This window comes from Podarcis pityusensis (assembly GCF_964106645.2).
Source record: "Podarcis pityusensis genome assembly, chromosome: 3".
Taxonomy (NCBI): Eukaryota; Metazoa; Chordata; class Lepidosauria; order Squamata; family Lacertidae; genus Podarcis; species Podarcis pityusensis.
The window spans coordinates 24436448-24453836 of NC_138026.1; the positions used below are offsets into that span (position 1 = coordinate 24436448).

Below are 17389 nucleotides of genomic sequence, written 5' to 3' on the forward strand. Positions count from 1 at the left end.
CCTCAGTTAATGTCTTGTTTTGCAGGTTAACTTTTCTTCACAGGTTTTGCAGGTTAACTTTTCTTCGCAGGTATGCGGGCGCTGCTACGTCAAGGTCGCTGTCAAAGGGCCGGAAAGGAATTTCCCTGCATTGGCAGGTTTCGCCTTTCCCGTAGCAAAACGTCACAACTTTGGTAGTATCAGGCCTTGGGCGGAATCCTTTAGTCTATCTTCCTCTTTGCAGCGGCGATACCAGGGTTCCCCGTTAAAGGGGTTTCTGAAGGGAGGCTTTGACCGTACGCCGAAAGGTCGTCATTGCTCTCCCCTGTGGCGGCGGCGTAACGGGGGCGGCTATCTCTGCTTGAACATATGTTCTCCAGAGCCGGCCCATCCCCCCCACACACACACTGGATAACCCTGATGCTCCCTAGGTCCCCGGCTGGGGACTGGGGAGGGATAACGCCCAATGCCTGAGCCAAGGTCTGCCCGCATTTGAAATTTAATAAAGTTGTGGCCAATTTAATCCCATAGCACGTTGTCTTGAGTCGTTATTCCACATGACAGGGGGGCCGCTCGGGATCTGGGGGACTCCGCCTGTCCATGCAATGGAAATTGACAACATTGGCTTATTCATAGCATGTCCAGAATGGAAATTGATCTAGCAGTGAATAGGATTAGTATTCACTGCTGTGGTTTTCAGTCCACAAACAATACATAATAGAGGCCTCCATCATTTGCACTGCATTTCCTTTGCATTGAAGTGAGGCTTTTGCATTAATATGGGTGATGTGGAATAACATACTATAATTACATAATTACCTATGTATGATTCTATCAACAGTGGGCAGCAAAACGAATGACATAATTTATTTATTTTTTGTAATGCAGACTGCAGCAGTATGGAAAGAGCACTGTGTGTTGCAAACATGGGTCAGAACGGAAATTGATTTCTTCCTACACCCCAATTGTTGGCAAAATTTATGACCATGCACCAGGTAACACCCAGATTTCCTTCCTTCTCAGTTGTCAGTTGTTGGTGGGGGCCCTGAAGTTCAGCACACATTATCACACAGAGAGCAATTGGCTAAAAACACTCTGCTGGGGCTAAAAGTATCGTGGTGTGTCCGTTCATGCTTGAGGCTGGGGAAATACAGTGGTACCTCGGGTTAAGTACTTAATTCGTTCCGAAGGTCCGTACTTAACCTGAAACTGTTCTTAACCTGAAGCACCACTTTAGCTAATGGCGCCTCTCGCTGCTTCCGCACCGCCGGAGCATGATTTCTGTTCTCACCCTGAAGCAAAGTTCTTAACCTGAAGCACTATTTCTGGCTTAGCGGAGTCTGTAACCTGAAGCGTATGTAACCTGAGGTACCACTGTACTCTTTCAGCAAAGCCCTTACATGATGAAATCGACAGAATGAGTCCTTCTCAGGTTGCTTCTTGAGTGCTCCTGGCAGTGCAATGGAAAAGCAGTACAAATACAAAAAATCAAGGTTAGCAATTCTTTGCATCCGTCTCCACAGTGGTGCAGAATTAACTAGATCTTAGAGCATGGAAGGAATGTTAGCATGCATTTGCTTATCATCTTCCAGGAGCTTAAGTGACCTCTCCTCTCCTTTGTGAATGCAGCATGGGAGTTATCAGCTTGGCATATTGTTTTGACTTTGAAAGGAGACACAACAGCATACCAAGGCTGCAAGTTCTGCCTGCCTTGCTTCACTTTCACACATTTGTGGTGTGTTGGTCTTGCATTGAAACAAGCAGATCCTTCACGCCATATGTCCACACGTATCTTGTGGTAAACCACAAGTGAAATGTGAGAACTTCAGAACATTATTACCAAGACTTTGCGGCTCGGGGTCAGTCTCTGTCATGTTTCCTCGTTGTCATCACTCAGAAAGGCTTGTGAAGGCAGATAGATCTACCACAAGGCTGTAAACAGGGTGGTGTGAGAAGCACATTTTAACATATCAACCACTAGCAATATACACATCTGCCAAAACATTTGCCATGGTAAAACACTGCTAGAACATGGCTACCTGATGAAAATGGTGCCACGTATAGCTGCTAGATTTTAATGGGTGCTTTTCACTTGAATGTTGCAAACCGAGTGAAATGCAAATATATTGCAATGATTCACAAACACTTCACCTGAGGAAAGTGAGATTTTTCCATTGCACTTTTCTTCCACCCCTTCAGTATACCTGAAGGAGCATCTCCACCCACATCGCTTAGCCCGGACACTGAGGTCCTCCTCCAAGGGTCTTCTGCTGGTTCCCTCACTGTGAGAAGCGAAGTTACAGGGAACCAGGTAGAGGGCCTTCTCGGTAGTGGCACCCCCCCCCTGTGAAACGCCCTCCTTTTAAATGTCAAGGAGATAAAGAATGACACAACTTTTAGAAGACACCTGAAGGCAGCCCAGTATTGGGAGGTTTTTAATGCTTAATGTTTTTATTATGTTTTTAGATATGCCGTAAGCCGCCGGATAGGTGGGGTATAAATATTATTATTGTTGTTGTTGTTATTGTTATTATTATTATTATTATTATTACTTGTGCTTCTGCACTCTTCCCACCCATCCTTCATTAGCATCTGTGATAGACTAGGGGCACAATCCCACGCACACTTGTTTGGGAGCAACCCCAATGCAGCAGGACTTACTTCAGAGTAAACATGGTTTCCTTTTATTCTTAGATCTTATTTCTATCCCCATCTTTCTATGCCGCAGATACGCTTGCATAGGATTGCACTGACATTTCCCTTTTGTAACAGTGGCTGCGCAGATCATGGTCCGATGAGAACTAGTAGACCCGATATCCTACAGTCATCCGCTTACCGTAATTCCTTCCAGGTGGGATTCTGGCACACTCAGGGCTGTTCATACATTTATAGGGGGAGCAGATGGCCGAGGTGCGCACACCCACTGAGAACAGCTGGCAGCTGTCACAGCAGCAAAATACAGTCCCATTTGATAATGAACTTCCAAAATAATTCACCTCCTATTGGGAGACCTTGCACTGCACTCTGGCTGTATAAACAAGGAACATTTTAACTGAGAATCTTGCCATCATGAAGGGGAGAGATATTTTTCCCAAAAGAAAAATGATTTAAGCTTATTTTAATGTTAGTAGTTGGTGAAAAAGCAAGGTAAATCTAGAGGGGTGTGTTTTTTAATGTATGGAGCTGGGAATACATTTAACAGACAAGAACCATTGATGTGTCCTGTTTTGTTTTTTAAAAGAGTGCAACAATAAAAATATATAACAAATGTGCATTCTGGAGACTAGGAGGCTAAGAATGTGCCCGCAGAGGACCATCGCAATGCACAAAGCACTTTTGCAACTGTCTCCCATTTATTCAAATAGCAACAGTCTAAAGAGGAGGGATGTTGACTTGTCCAAGGTCAAGCAAGTGAGCTTCATGGCTGGGTAGAAATTAAAAGCTAGCTTTCCCCTCTCAAAACCCAGGGTTCCATATTTCATAGCCCATATTGATCTGAAGGACATCAACTTCTCTTACATCTGCAACTCCCTATTGATGCGAGAGTTACTTCCAAGGCACTACACTTATATCTGAATTGTGTGTATATTTGAATTGTTTATATTTGAAACACCATTGAAAAAGCCTGCGAACACCTTCTGAACCCTTAAAAACCCCTGTAAAAAACAACGAGCAGCATTTACCAGAGGCCAAACTCTGCCAAACTCCACCACAATTGCTCCCTCCAAACCTTCTTGCTCAAACTCCCAGATCTCCACAGGTCTCAAGAGTTGGTGCAAGGGCTCCTGGGATTGCTAGATGCTGTTTTTGCACCTTTTTTTGCCTTTCTGTGCTCTTTTAGGGCTGTTTTTGCCATTGTTATAGTCACCTCTGGGTTCAGCGTGATGCAGCTGTACACAACCGCATATCAATTGACTGTTGCCTATACTTACTTCTGAGCAGACATGCACAGAATCAGGCTTTTAGCTGTTAAGTCACACCAAGAGGTGACGAGCCTAACATTGCCCTTGGTCATATTGCCACCTTTTCTTCATCTCCTCTCCTGGAAATACAGTACAAAGATATTCAAAACAAATGCTTCATGTTGTGGTGGCCACTCATCGTAGAACAAATTAGCTCTATTTTATTTTTGTTCCCCCTCATTTCTTGATGTATCCTGAATAAATACAGCTGGCCATACCATAAGAAAATAAGAAATTGTGGATCATTTCCCTAATCCATTTTTTCCCCTCCAGCTTATGCAAGTCAATTTATTCAAAGGATCTGCCATCAATATGCAAAAGAAGAAGAAGAAGAAGAAGAAGAAGAAGAAGAAGAGCAGATTTTCTTGGATGACCTACTGAGATAATAATGTACTCAACATATCTCTCAGATCCAACTGAAGTGACAAGTTTCTGTAGCATTAATCCTTCAGGGGATGTGGTTTGGAACGAGATCAGAGCGAAAAAAGGAGAAAACTTTGCTGTAGGTTAAGGATATGTTTTCATTTAAAAAGATGTCAGTCAGGTTAATTCACTCTATCACTTAACCGAATTAAAGGAACACCGAAGATGTTGAACACACATTTTTAACTAGGGTTGCCCTGAATAATTCATGCAATGCTTGCTGGAAAACAACCAACAGGCACTGCACAGCTCTGAGTCCACGAAAACAGAAAAAGGGATTGTGGGAGGGAGAAACCACTTAGAAATATTATGTTGTCAAGCGGAAAACTATATGTTTACGCTTTCTAAACCACGGCTATGTGTTTAATCTTCGAACTTTGAAACGCAACATGTAAAAAAAAAAAGCAAAATAAGGAAAAACAGCTTTGTGCTTTGTGCATCTGTAGAATGTGCTACTAGCCCCTTTGAGGCCTAGCTGTAGGTTGCCTTTTTATGTTTATAAAACTCTTGCAAAATGCATTTTACGCCATATGAGGGAACTCAGCAAAGCAAGTTCCCACTTATAATTTGTTTCTAAGCAATGAACATGTTACAATTAGCTGCTCCAGTTGCAGGATGCTGGTTTGTGAGGGAAGTAAAATTCTTAAAATACAGCTTGTGTTGTTGTGGTTTCAAACAAACTCGAGGGTTGGCTGGCCAAGCATTTTATTACTTCATTATTGTTATTACATGTATATTGCACATTTCCCTCAAAGAGCTCAAGGGGACCTATATAATTCTCCCCCTCCTCACAACAACAACCTTGTGAGGTAGGTTAGGCTGAAAGACAGTGACTTTGCTATGCATTTCTATAGCAAAGGTATTACACACACAAACACACACAGTAGCAGAAGGAAGGGGGGGAACCTGTTGACTATTTCTACTTGGTATTCCCCACTTTCAAAAAAGAATGCACAATGTTAAAATTATGCATCCAGGGAATCCAAATTCAGTGCAAACCGAATCAGTATGCTTACGAAGATTGGTCTTGTTTACATATTTTATTTATTTTGCATAATTTATACCCTTTTGTATATTTCATTCTGCTTTTCCTAATCACGGAAACAGGCCTGGAGCTTGACAAGACACGGCAGCCTCAACTCAGAGGAATCCTTATTTAGCCTTCTGCCTAATTAGATTTTTATCCCCATACTTCCAAGCATGTCTTCCTACTCTTAATGGCTAGAATTCTGGTTTATTTATTTTTATGGAAACTGGATCGAGCACCCTTTCTACACCCCCTCCAATCAACTTTGTAGCATTCACGGCTGCATTTTAAGAACAACAGACAGGCACCAGTATCAGAAAGCTGCTTCCTATCTCCTGCTTCTCATCTAATTTGGCCCATGTTGTGTGTTTCCATGGAATTGGGGCATTGACACAGCTCTGCCAATACTCTCAGTTGCCCTGATGATGAGTGGTTGATTTTATCAAGGCTGCCATTTTGAATGCCATTTCCACGCTTGATGTAAGTTACTGAGGCATTTTTGGAAAGGCCTACATTCGCGAGCTCCTTTCATCACAGGACTCAGCTATACAGTAAATGTAAAGTGTAATATACAAATGCGACACTAGATGGTGACACAGAGCTATGCAAAATTCAATGTGTTTTTCAAAACATTCTTTTTAAAGCATTTTTACAGCGTTTTTTTGTATGTGTGTAGTTTCCACCACAGTTCTCTCTATATGTTGAGTGATGGAAATGAGGGAGAACAAGCCATTAATTAATATTATTTATTTGAGAAGCACGCAGAATCAAACTGAATTGTTCGTTTATTTAGAAGAAAATCCTATGCCTCATGTCTATTTTAAGAACACAGTCTTTCTGTCAGGGAGCAGGGAGACATGGCTACCAGAGAGGAGCCATGACAGACTTTAGAAAATAAGTAAGCTTCAAATTCACGGGAGTACCTCCAGAAAAAAAGCACTTATTATCTGACTGGCAAAGGCAAAAGCCAGACATAATAGAAAAGTCTTCACTAGCTGGTGGAAAACAGTAAAGGGTGGTTGGGGGGCGAGCAGCCAAACTTCATAGAGCAAGTCGCTCTGCATTTTGGGTGCCCTCCTTCAATGTGTTGCCCTCTGTTTCTTCTAGGTGGGATGCAATGGCCTTTCTACCAGGGGCAGGAAGCAGGCTGAGAAGGAAGGTGGCAGTCCTTTAAGTATCATGGAACCAAGCCGCTTAGGGCTTTAAAGGTAATTAAGGTAAAGTAAAGGGACCCCTGACCATTAGGTCCAGTCGACGCTCATCTCACTTTACTGGCCGAGGGAGCCAGCGTACAGCTTCCAGGTCATGCGGCCAGCATGACTAAGCTGCTTCTGGCGAACCAGAGCAGCGCATGGAAACGCCGTTTACCTTCCCGCCGGAGCGGTACCTATTTATCTACTTGCACTTTGACGTGCTTTTGAACTGCTAGGTTGGCAGGAGCAGGGTCCGAGCAACAGGAGCTCACCCCGTCACGGGGATTCGAACCGCCAACCTTCCAATTGGCAAGTCCTAGGCTCTGTGGTTTAACCCACAGCGCCACCCGCATCCCACTGCTTTAAATTGTGCCTGGAAACCAGAGCAGCTGATGCAGGATAAGCACCCTGTGGTCTTTGCCACCTCATTGCAGCCCAAATGCGGCTTCTGAAATGCTCAGTTGTTGCTTTCGTATCTCTGTAGATGATTGCGTGCTTTGTTGTGCTGTATAGGGGAGAAGAACAGACAGAAACTTTGACTCGCAGATAAAGGGAACAACAGGCTCAATGGAGTTTTCAGTGTACAGATACAGCTCTCCAGTGATAACCTTTGCCCAACTTAAGGAGAACACAGAAGAGATCCAAAGTGAAATTGCTTGACTCTTGGCCATGAGTTGGCAAACTAAGTCCCGGGGGCTGGATATGGCCCAATTGTCTTCTAAATCCGGCCCGCGGACGGTCCAGGAATCAGCGTGTTTTACATGAGTAGAATGTGTCCTTTTATTTAAAATGCATCTCTGGGTTATTTGTGGGGTCTGCCTGGTGTTTTTACATGAGTAGAATGTGTGCTTTTATGTAAAATGCATCTCTGGGTTATTTGTGGGGCATAGGAATTCATTTATTTCCCCCACCCCCAATATAGTCTGGCCCCCCACAAGGTCTGAGGGACAGTGGACCGGCCCTCTGCTGAAAAAGTTTGCTGACCCCTGCTCTTGGCAGTCATAGAGAAAGCTATTAACAACAGAGGCAGGGCTGAGATGTGGGAAGGGCTACGGCTCGGTGGCAGAGCCTATGTTTTGGGTGCATAAGGTGCCAGGTTCGATCCCTGACATCACCAGGTATGGACCCTTGCCTGAAACCCTAAAGAACTGCTGCCAGTTAGTGTAAACCGCACTTCGCTTAATAGGGACTGATGGTTTGACTCCATAAAGAGAGGATCCTACATTCTCATGATGAGCAACCACTGTGCACCTAGTACATAACCTCAAACCTTTCTCCGATGGAAATAGGGACATACTCTATAATAATAATACCCTACCCATCTAACTGGGTTGCCCCAGCCACTCTGGGCAGTGCCCACCATATAAAAACATAAAACACAGAGTGGTAGTTAGAACTGACAGAATATGCCAAATGGGCAAATTTAACGATGAAAATCGGAGACCAAGCCAGGGCAGATTTTAAGGAGGAGTGGAAAACTTGTGTTGAATATTTAAAGAATTGTTGCGTGTCGAGATCTCCAAGCCACCCCCTAAATAAACCACAATTCACACAGAATTTTTGTTTAAAGTTTTTTGGCATAATTTTGGCCACAACTTTATTAAAATACATAATGTGAGTGGTTGCTTAGGCATTGGTAACAACTATCTGTCCCCGCCCCGGGACAGAACTGACTTCCGGATTTCAGCGAAAGCCAGTAAGAGAAAACAATATTGGGGAGAGAATGGGGCTGGGCACCACGCCGTCACCCCTCCCTGCATGCTCCCAGGGGCTTGCACGGCCCTAGCCCCTTGCCAGGGATACAGACAAATGGATGGCAAACCTTTGGATTCCTTTAATGGAATTCCCTTGCAGCAGCAGCATTGGAGGGACAGGCACAGCCAACCCTTACCCCTCCACCAACCAAATTTTAACCAATGCCTAACCGCAACCTTACAAGTTGTGACGATTTGCTGCGCAGTAGGCAAAAAACCAAATGGCACCAGCCCAAACTGGCCCAGTCACAGTCATGACCATCCAAATGGTCTTGCCCAGTAACCAAGAGCGGGTGTCCTGTTAGACCCCACTGCAACACGTGCTCTCCATGAAGGAGAACACGCTTTGTAAACATGCAACAACACAGGTAGGATTTGAAAGAAGATCAGCAATTGAATACTGTGGAGAAGATGGCATATGGAATAACTATAATAAGAAATTATGGAAATTATGAGGGAGACTATGGGAGGGTGGGCTGGAAGTTAAATGTGAAATGAATGTGAAGTGGGAAAGCATGTATTAATTTGTAAACCTTTGAAATTCAGAAACCAAAACTATAAGAAAAAGAAAAGAAACTGGGGTGTCTTCTGTAAATCCAGGATTGTTCCTGGAAAATAGAGACGCTTGGAGGGTCTGCTAGTAGGCCGCAGGATGCCACCAGGTGTCATCTTTCTGAGGGCTTCCCAAAATCCAGAGATCGCTCTTAAACTGGAATATGATGCCATGAGCTGGTGCCATCGTCAGGAGGGCCCTACACACCTCTGGTGTGGTTTGGTCATCCTAGCCCCTGCAATTGAGGATCTCCCACTGCTAGGGTGACATTTGAAAGACCCTTATGTGGAATCTCTTTCTGTGTTCTTTCACGTGACTGTCTCAACACACCTCCAGCTAATGATGGTGCTAGCAAATGAGTGGTATGTTTGTGGGATGAGCAAAGATCCCTGGCTAGCAAGGAGAGATAAATAATAGAAGGGCTTCCTAGGGTTTTTATTTCTGCTCTAAAAACAGTAGTATATTTTTCTGTCCCTTGCATGGCAGGGATCTCCTGACTTCAGTGGAAGCTGTTTCCACGCAGAGCTATAACTCTTAAGCTGGAAAAAAAGAAAAGAAATAGCCTGATATGAATATGGCACGTTCGATAATGTGCAGAACTAATATGCGTCTTTCATTTGAACAAAGACAAGCAATGCAGAATTCCCAGGGCACCACTCTGAATACCCCCCAGGTAGAGATGTAATGGAAGAAATAGGAGTCGGGCAATTACTTTTCACTCTCCTGCTTCCTCAAAGAGGACCTGATGGGAGACATTTAGAAGTATTAATTTCTGACAGCAGGCAGGGAGCCAGAGGTCAAAGGGCAAATTCTTTTCACCATGACACATTCAGGAGCATTCAATTTACCTTTGTCATCTCCATCTCAAGTAGTCCATGCACAAGAATGGAAACAAAGCACATAACCGGAAAGCAAAACAAGCAATTGACGTCAGCTCCTGCTCTGAAATAAAATGTGAACAGGCACGGAAAGTTTCGAATATCAGCAGAAGAATCAAATGTTATACAAGAGTAACCATCTTTCCTTTAAATATATGCATTTGCCTTCAGCTCTATTTTCTCTTGCATGCCAGAATAAATAGATTTGGTGCTTTTAAGAGTGCAGTTAGAAATTCACAATATATTGGTTTCTTTTATTTCCATACTGTCAGACTTATTCGCCTTAGGCAATGTACAAAAGCAATGCATTCAAATGTTGAAAATGCATTCAGATGTTGAAAAACAGCACATAAAATATTGCAAGGCCAGGGCTTTGTTCTAATAGCAGTGAGATATGGCAGTAAACCACATCAGGCTGCAGGTGGAATATTCCTTCAAAATAAATAAAAATTCTGCACATAGAAAACAAGATTCTCCTTTCAGTTGTTCACATTCTGTGAGACTGCATGGAAGAGAAGAGAAAGGCTATGCATGCTCACTGAATGCCTGAAGTACTAGGGCAGAGCTGAAACGTCACCTCAGATTTACTAACCTTATTCACAGTGTGTGTATGAAATTTGGGAGGAGTGTGAAGATGCATTATGGCGGTTTATGGGGGGGATTATGTGAAAGTTTAAGATTGGACAGCACCATCTTTCCCCCCTCACAATTCTCCTCTGAACACTGCTATGTGATGACATCACATCGTTGTGTACCGTATTTTTCGCTCCATAGGGCGCACCGGACCATAGGGCGCACCTAGTTTTTAGGGGGGGAAATAAAGACTCTTCTGCCGCTTGCCACCAGATGAAGCGACTCTAGGCACCAGGAGAACCTCCTCTGAAGACTGGACACTGAGCGCCTCCCTTGAAGGGGCCAACCGAACCTGCACAGAACTAAAAACATGTGAGGAGCTTGGATGGAAGAAATTTTCCCCTTCCACATGCTGTGCAAGTTGAGGCCCTGAGCTCCCAGACCCTGGGGGTGCTGACTGCGAACGAGGCAGTATATATAGGGTATATATAGGTCCCTCGAACCGTTTAGACTGCGTCCCATTGGCCAGAGTGAACCCAATATCGAGGGACCTACCAATTGTGGCTGACCAATCTTACCCACCCACAACATAGGTGGTCGGCCTTCAGGTCTCACTGCAACATGTGAAGACACGATTCGGCCATGCTAACTAGATAGCAGTGGCATAGCATGGAGGGGAAAGGACACAGGGGAGGTTGCCCTGGGCACAAAATTTCAACACCCAATGCGGCCTCAATTCAGCTGCGCACTTCCATTGCTGGGTTCCACTGAAAATGACTTCCCCATGAAAACCAGGAAGTGACTTCTCCAGACAACAGAACGACTCTTCTTTTCTTATCTCAATGGCTGCAATTTCCTGGGTGATGTGGACACCATCAGGAGTTGAATGCACATGCATACTCCCTCTGTGTGGGTAGGCATTGTCCCGTTTCCTATCACAGCTAGGCTTAAAGGTAAAGGTAAAGGGACCCCTGACCATTAGGTCCAGTCGCGGACGACTGGGATTGCATGTTCATCTCGCTCTATAGGCCGAGGGAGCGGGCATTTGTCCACAGACAGCTTCTGGGTCATGTGGCCAGCATGACTAAGCCGCTTCTGACGAACAGAGCAGTGCACGGAAATGCTGTTTACTTTCCTGCCGGAGTGGTACCTATTTATCTACTTGCACTTTGATGTGCTTTCGAACTGCTAGGTTGACAGGAGCAGGGACCGAGCAACGGGAGCTCACCCCGTCGCGGGGATTCAAATCACCAACCTTCTGATCAGCAAGCCCTAGGCTCTGTGGTTTAACACCAATAGCACTTGCATGACTACACTCCATATTACAGTCGCATTTCAAACTTTTACTGTGTTTTCAGGAGATATGTGGCATTTTCCTAGCTACAAGTATATAGAACTTTAATAGCTAAGAAAATGCTTCCCAAGCATAATGCATGCCAACATTGTACTATAAATGGGGAATTAAGGTGCAATTACTATTTTAAAAAGATTGTGTGGAAAGAAGACACATGCTATGCTTTTGTTCTCTTGAATTTTTATAATATCTTGAAGCCAAAGAAGGTATCCATTAGATACTAATAAATGTATTCTGTAATGTATACGATTCCCCTCATGCTGTATGCATTCTATTTTTTTAACAGTTTGGTAAGACTCAATTGCACAATTTAGAAGAAAATTAAATATTTTGAAGGATCCTAGCACTAGCAGACAATAGTGCTACAAATTTAAATAATAAAAACAAATTTATTATATGGTTGCAGACCTCAAAGTACGAAACCTCGAAATCATGCAATTTTTTTCATGCATGGTGTGTGTAATATAAAATATATAAACTCAGAACAGAAATCAACCAAGATACCATCGAATTAGCAAAATCTCTTTAAGGGTTTGAAAAAACTTTTTTCATTTGTAAATTATAACAAAAAGGGGGGAAATTACATAAAAAGAAAAGAAAATAACCCTCAAAGCACTAAAATCATTTGCAACCTAAGATCCAGCAGGAGTCAACAAACATTTACAATATTTTTCACACAAATGGGCATTTATTTAAACTGAGGAATTCACATACAATGGAAAAAATAAAGGAATGAAGAGTTGGCACCATTATTTCCCTTGCTTCCCAATTACTGGTAGTCCAACAGAAATATAATGAGCACATGTCCGCTTAAACATATTTTCATAAAATCCACACTTTGGAATAAGCAGGAGGGACCATATAGCCACAGGCTTCTTCATTTGTAAATAAAATAAAATAAAAGCATGCCATATTGGAAAAGACTCTTGCTACTTCCAGCTCATGAGAAAACTTTCATAGAAGAGCAGTGTGCCAGATTTTTCAAGACCAATAATCTAAGTTGAGAAAAGACGCATGTGCGCTCTCACCTGGCTGGTGGTTCAGCACACAGAAAGTCCCCAAGGCTAAGGAGACGCCAAGCTCCTTCTTCTTAAAGAAAGCCAGGGAGCTGCAATTTCCCATCATCTGCTTTCACCTCTCATATAATCTAGTAACCAAGTGCGAGGGCAGGCAAGGAGCCAGAAAACCTCTGCTTTCTTTTACATTTGCTTCAATCAGTAACAGCTTTTTCAATCTGCCCTATGGTTGACTTAAAAGGGGGCCCAATCCTCTGAGATGCCAAGGACATCGGTGGCCAAGTTCTGCCAGCTAACAACATCACAGGAAAACGTGGTCAAGACAATTTAACCATGCACAGAATTCAATTTGACTGTAAGCATTGCACCTTTTGAAAGCCGTCTGGGCACCGCTCCATCCACAACCTCCTCCTTTCACACTGAGACACCCTGTTAGGTTTGTTTTCCTTTCGAAAGGCGAGACTTAATTGGGGCAAAAGGCATGGCAGTAGTACCCAGACAACATACCATTGTCTGAAGAAGACTTTCAGATGATGCTTTTGCTTTCTGAAGCCAGACACTTGTGCGGTTCAATTGACTACTCCTAACCTGCCGCAACAAGGGGATACAGAAGGATAGGCAGGGTCAGGCAAACATACCAGCTAGTTCAGACTAGCATCCCTTCATTCATTCATCTACTCCCACCCACTTAGAATCTAGCCTGCGGGCACAATTAATGAGTCACTCTTAATTAAATGCAACAAGAGATTACACTGCATAGAGCCAGAGTTACTGAGGACAGGCACACGTGATGGATTTTGTCAAGTGGTGTCAACTTTACTTGGGAATACTATTAATTTAAAAGCAACTAGCCATCATTATAGAGAACCCCCTGCAAGACCATGGTTTCCTAAGGATTTCATTTGGTCTGCATTGTTAAGCAACCCCCTCTGATTCACCCTCTTGACTACTATACAAAATGGAATGTCCTTATCTGTTGGGTTTCACACCTCTCTGTATTTTGTAATAAAGGCTTTGGCACAAAAAAAGTACCAAAATTTGTATTAAAATGCACACAGTATTTGGGGGACAAAATGCCTACAAAAGCCACAGCGAGCGTTCTTGCATTTTTAGAATGAGTCTTGCTTTGGAATTGAGGACTTCATTAGATTTTCTTCTGCCTTTTCATCTTATTTTGTTCTAAGGGCTTGTTAGAGATAATGTGTAAGTGTGGTGTCAGCTCCCCACCCCAAAAGGTCAACAACTTTGGGGTTCCACCCTTCCTCCCCCCTTAAAAAAGGTCGACAACTCTGGGAAAGGGGGAGCGCTGGAGGGATCTTTGCACCACAGCACCGGATATGCTTAAGACAGCCCTGGGCAGCCCCCAGTATTTCCCCACCTTTTCCTGCCTTTCTAAGACAAAAACCAAACAAACAGGGAACCTGTCATTCCCCTGCTGGACAGCTTTGGTATATCTCCATCCGAGCTAAGTCTATCACTAAATTAAATTTGAAACAGGAAAGGTCACCAAAGATCCCATCTCCTTCATGTCTTCTTTGGCTGACAGCCTTATAAATGAAGCAAGAAGAAAAGATTAATTAACGTGGATGAGATCAGAAGCAGACTGTCGAGCAACCAGGAAGAATAGAGCAGTGGGAAACAGGGCATAGGTGCAGAGTTTATATTTTAAGACAGATACATAATGAAAGGAAATTAATCATACCGCCTTAAAAATGGTGCGAGCGTGTAACCAAGCAACTGTGCCACATTCATTTCAATCTTTTGTCCTTTGTATTCTCACAATATTACTTTTAACCAATAAATCTCCATTTCCTTCTCTAATGAGATAGTGTGTGAACCTGTTCCTGAAACCAATGAATGTTAATTTTACAGCATCTAGTACATACCGTTATGAGTTTGTGGGTGCCAGACCCATTCTAAACCCTGGACCCAGCAAGTGTTAAAATATAAGCCAGGCTAGCTTCCTGGAATCCTGGACTCAGCAAGTGTTAAAATATAAGCCAGGCTAGCTTCCTGTGTTCTGGTAATTGACTGGGTGATGGGCCATTAAGAGAGCAAAGGAGAGGGGGCTCAGTGGCAGATGACGAATGGGTGGGATCCCTCCTCCAGCTTTGAGAGTGTTAGAAGGACCAAGTCAGAGTTGGAGGGTGGAGTTTGCTGTGATGTGACCTAGATTAAAAAAAACAAACAAAAAACTACAGGCGAGGAGAGAGAGAGAGAGCACACTACGACTAATTTCAGCTTGAATCCAAAGCTGTGGCTATGGGAAAAACAAGACCTTCTTGGCGTATTAATGCTGTGAGCCCCTCCATCATAGGCTCAGGTTGCATATATGTGTGAATAAACCATATACAGTGGTACCTCAGGTTACATACACTTCAGGTTACAGACTCCATTAACCCAGAAATAGTACCTCGGGTTAAGAACTTTGCTTCAGGATGAGAACAGAAATCGTGCGGTGCAGCGGCAGCAGGAGGCCCCATTAGCTAAAGTGGTGCTTCAGGTTAAGAACAGTTTCAGCTTAAGTACGGACCTCCGGAACGAATTAAGTACTTAACCCGAGGTACCACTGTACAGTGCAACCTCTACCTGCGACCACAATCTGTTCTGGAAGTCCGTCAGGAGGTCAAAACGGGTCGCTGGGAGAGGCGTCATTGTGTGCAGGCGCAGGTGGCAATTGCTGCTCCTGTGCATGCGCGAATGGTGGCAAACCCGCCAGTTATTTCCAAGTTTGCCGCGGACACTGGACAAAATGGACGCAAGCGGAGGCGGGCATAAGAAGAGATTTGACTGTATCATAAAGACACCACAGTCTCCACTGTGTCTTATTCCCAAAAGGAAACATGGAGACTGGGCAAGTATGCCTGGAACCCCAGGAATCCTGCACCACCCGGAGATTGGGCTGGAGTGTAACAATGCTGAATAATGCAAACATAATCACTGAATACATGAACTGGCTTTCACTAAGACTATTTTTACTTTCACATGCACTTGTTCGCCACTGTCAAGAACAAGCAACGCAGCAGGAGTGCGGAAGCTGTTGCCCTTCCAGTGCTGTTGGGCTCCATCTGCTACCAGCCTCAGCAATGATGGGAGTTGAAGTCCAGCAACATCTTCAGGGCCACCAGTTCCTCACCCTTGCATTATGGTACGGCAGCCCATCACGATCCCCTGCCAAGCAATCACAGTGCAGTTTACATACAGGGCAACATATGATTGAGGTGGGGAGACTTCAGACTCACGGGAACCGTCTCATCTTTTTACTAGAATCTCAAGGTTTGCAAGCCACTGGAGCCAGTTGTAAAAGACATACAGTGGTATCTCGGGTTACAGATGCTTCAGGTTACAGATGCTTCAGGTTACAGATGCTTCAGGTTGCAGACTCCGCTAACCTAGAAATAGTACCTCAGGTTAAGAACTTTGCTTCAGGATGAGAACAGAAATCGTGCTCCGGCAGTGCAGCGGCAGCGGGAGGCCCCATTAGCTAAAGTGGTGCTTCAGGTTAAGAACAGTTTCAGGTTAAGAACAGACCTCCAGAACGAATTAAGTTCTTAACCCGAGGTACCACTGTACTGTGAGACTCAAAGAACAGTGAGCCGAGGAATTTACTTTGAATATAAGAGCTAGCACTTCCACACAACACAAATCCACAACAGAATTTGAGGTGAGGATGTGTCATGGAGCTGCTTCTCCCAGCTGGACGTCCTCTTCACCTTCGCTTGGTTTGCGGGTGGCCTCAGCTTCCCCAGGGGACATGGAAAAAGTGCACCTCCTTTGGGCATGTGCAGAGTGTCGTATCATGAGTGAAGAGGGGGGGTTGCCTAGGGTGCAAAATACCCTTACACTGGCACAGGCTATAATATATTGACCTGTAGTGCATAACAACAACAACAACAACAACAACAACAACAACAACAACAACTCAGGGGGGAATCATATTATTTTCATTGTTTTAAATCAGGCATAGGCAAACTTGGCCCTCCAGATGTTTTGGGACTACAACTCCCATCATCCCTGACCACTGGTCCTGTTACCCGTAGCTAGGGATCATGGGAGTTGTAGTCCCAAAACATCTGGAGGGCCGAGTTTGCCTGTGCCCGATTTAAATGCTCAGGATTTCCCAGCTGTAAGCTGTTTCTTCCAGGGAACTTTCTCAGTCTTCTAGGGCAGGTAACCCTGAGACAGATGTGAGCATGCACTTTCAGGTGCTTTGACCCCACCCAGTACTAGCGGCAGCTTCGCAGAGCACGCCCACCCTTTCATGCGTGTTTCTTTTTTTTTTAACTTCTCAAGAAGGAACATGTTCGTTCTGCTTGCCGCTTGACTCCACAATCAGGATGGTAAGAGCCCTCAGGCCTTCCCTTCCAAACACATGAACCGCCTGATGTGGGGAGAAAAGTTATTTGCTCTTTGAAACCAGGGGCAGCCCTCTTTTCCTGCATCTATTTCAGGGTTCTATATCTGTTTTTTCCACTGGACTATCAGATCGGAGCCATCAGAGCAAAAGGCATTTTGGGGGAAAAAGAAAGAAAGACAGTTCTTGCCTCAGTCATGGGCAGAACCAAACATTCCCCACTTCCGCACCAGTAGGATCCAAAAGAGCTTGAATGTGTTTGCAGAGGAGAGTTGGTGAATGCAAGGGGCTTAATGCACCCCCTTCCCCTCCTATGTAGCAAT

General features: G+C 44.1%; 2 long non-coding RNA genes across 2 annotated transcripts in view; both read left to right on the forward strand.

The window, feature by feature from the left end:
- Positions 1-17389, forward strand: part of LOC308473745 — a 396145-nt gene that overhangs the window by 47661 nt on the left and 331095 nt on the right. The gene's annotated exons all lie outside the window — the stretch shown is intronic.
- Positions 5160-7470, forward strand: LOC308473731. The gene is made up of 3 exons (XR_013984260.1): positions 5160-5871; positions 6499-6599; positions 7069-7470. It is a non-coding gene; the product is annotated as an uncharacterized lncRNA (long non-coding RNA).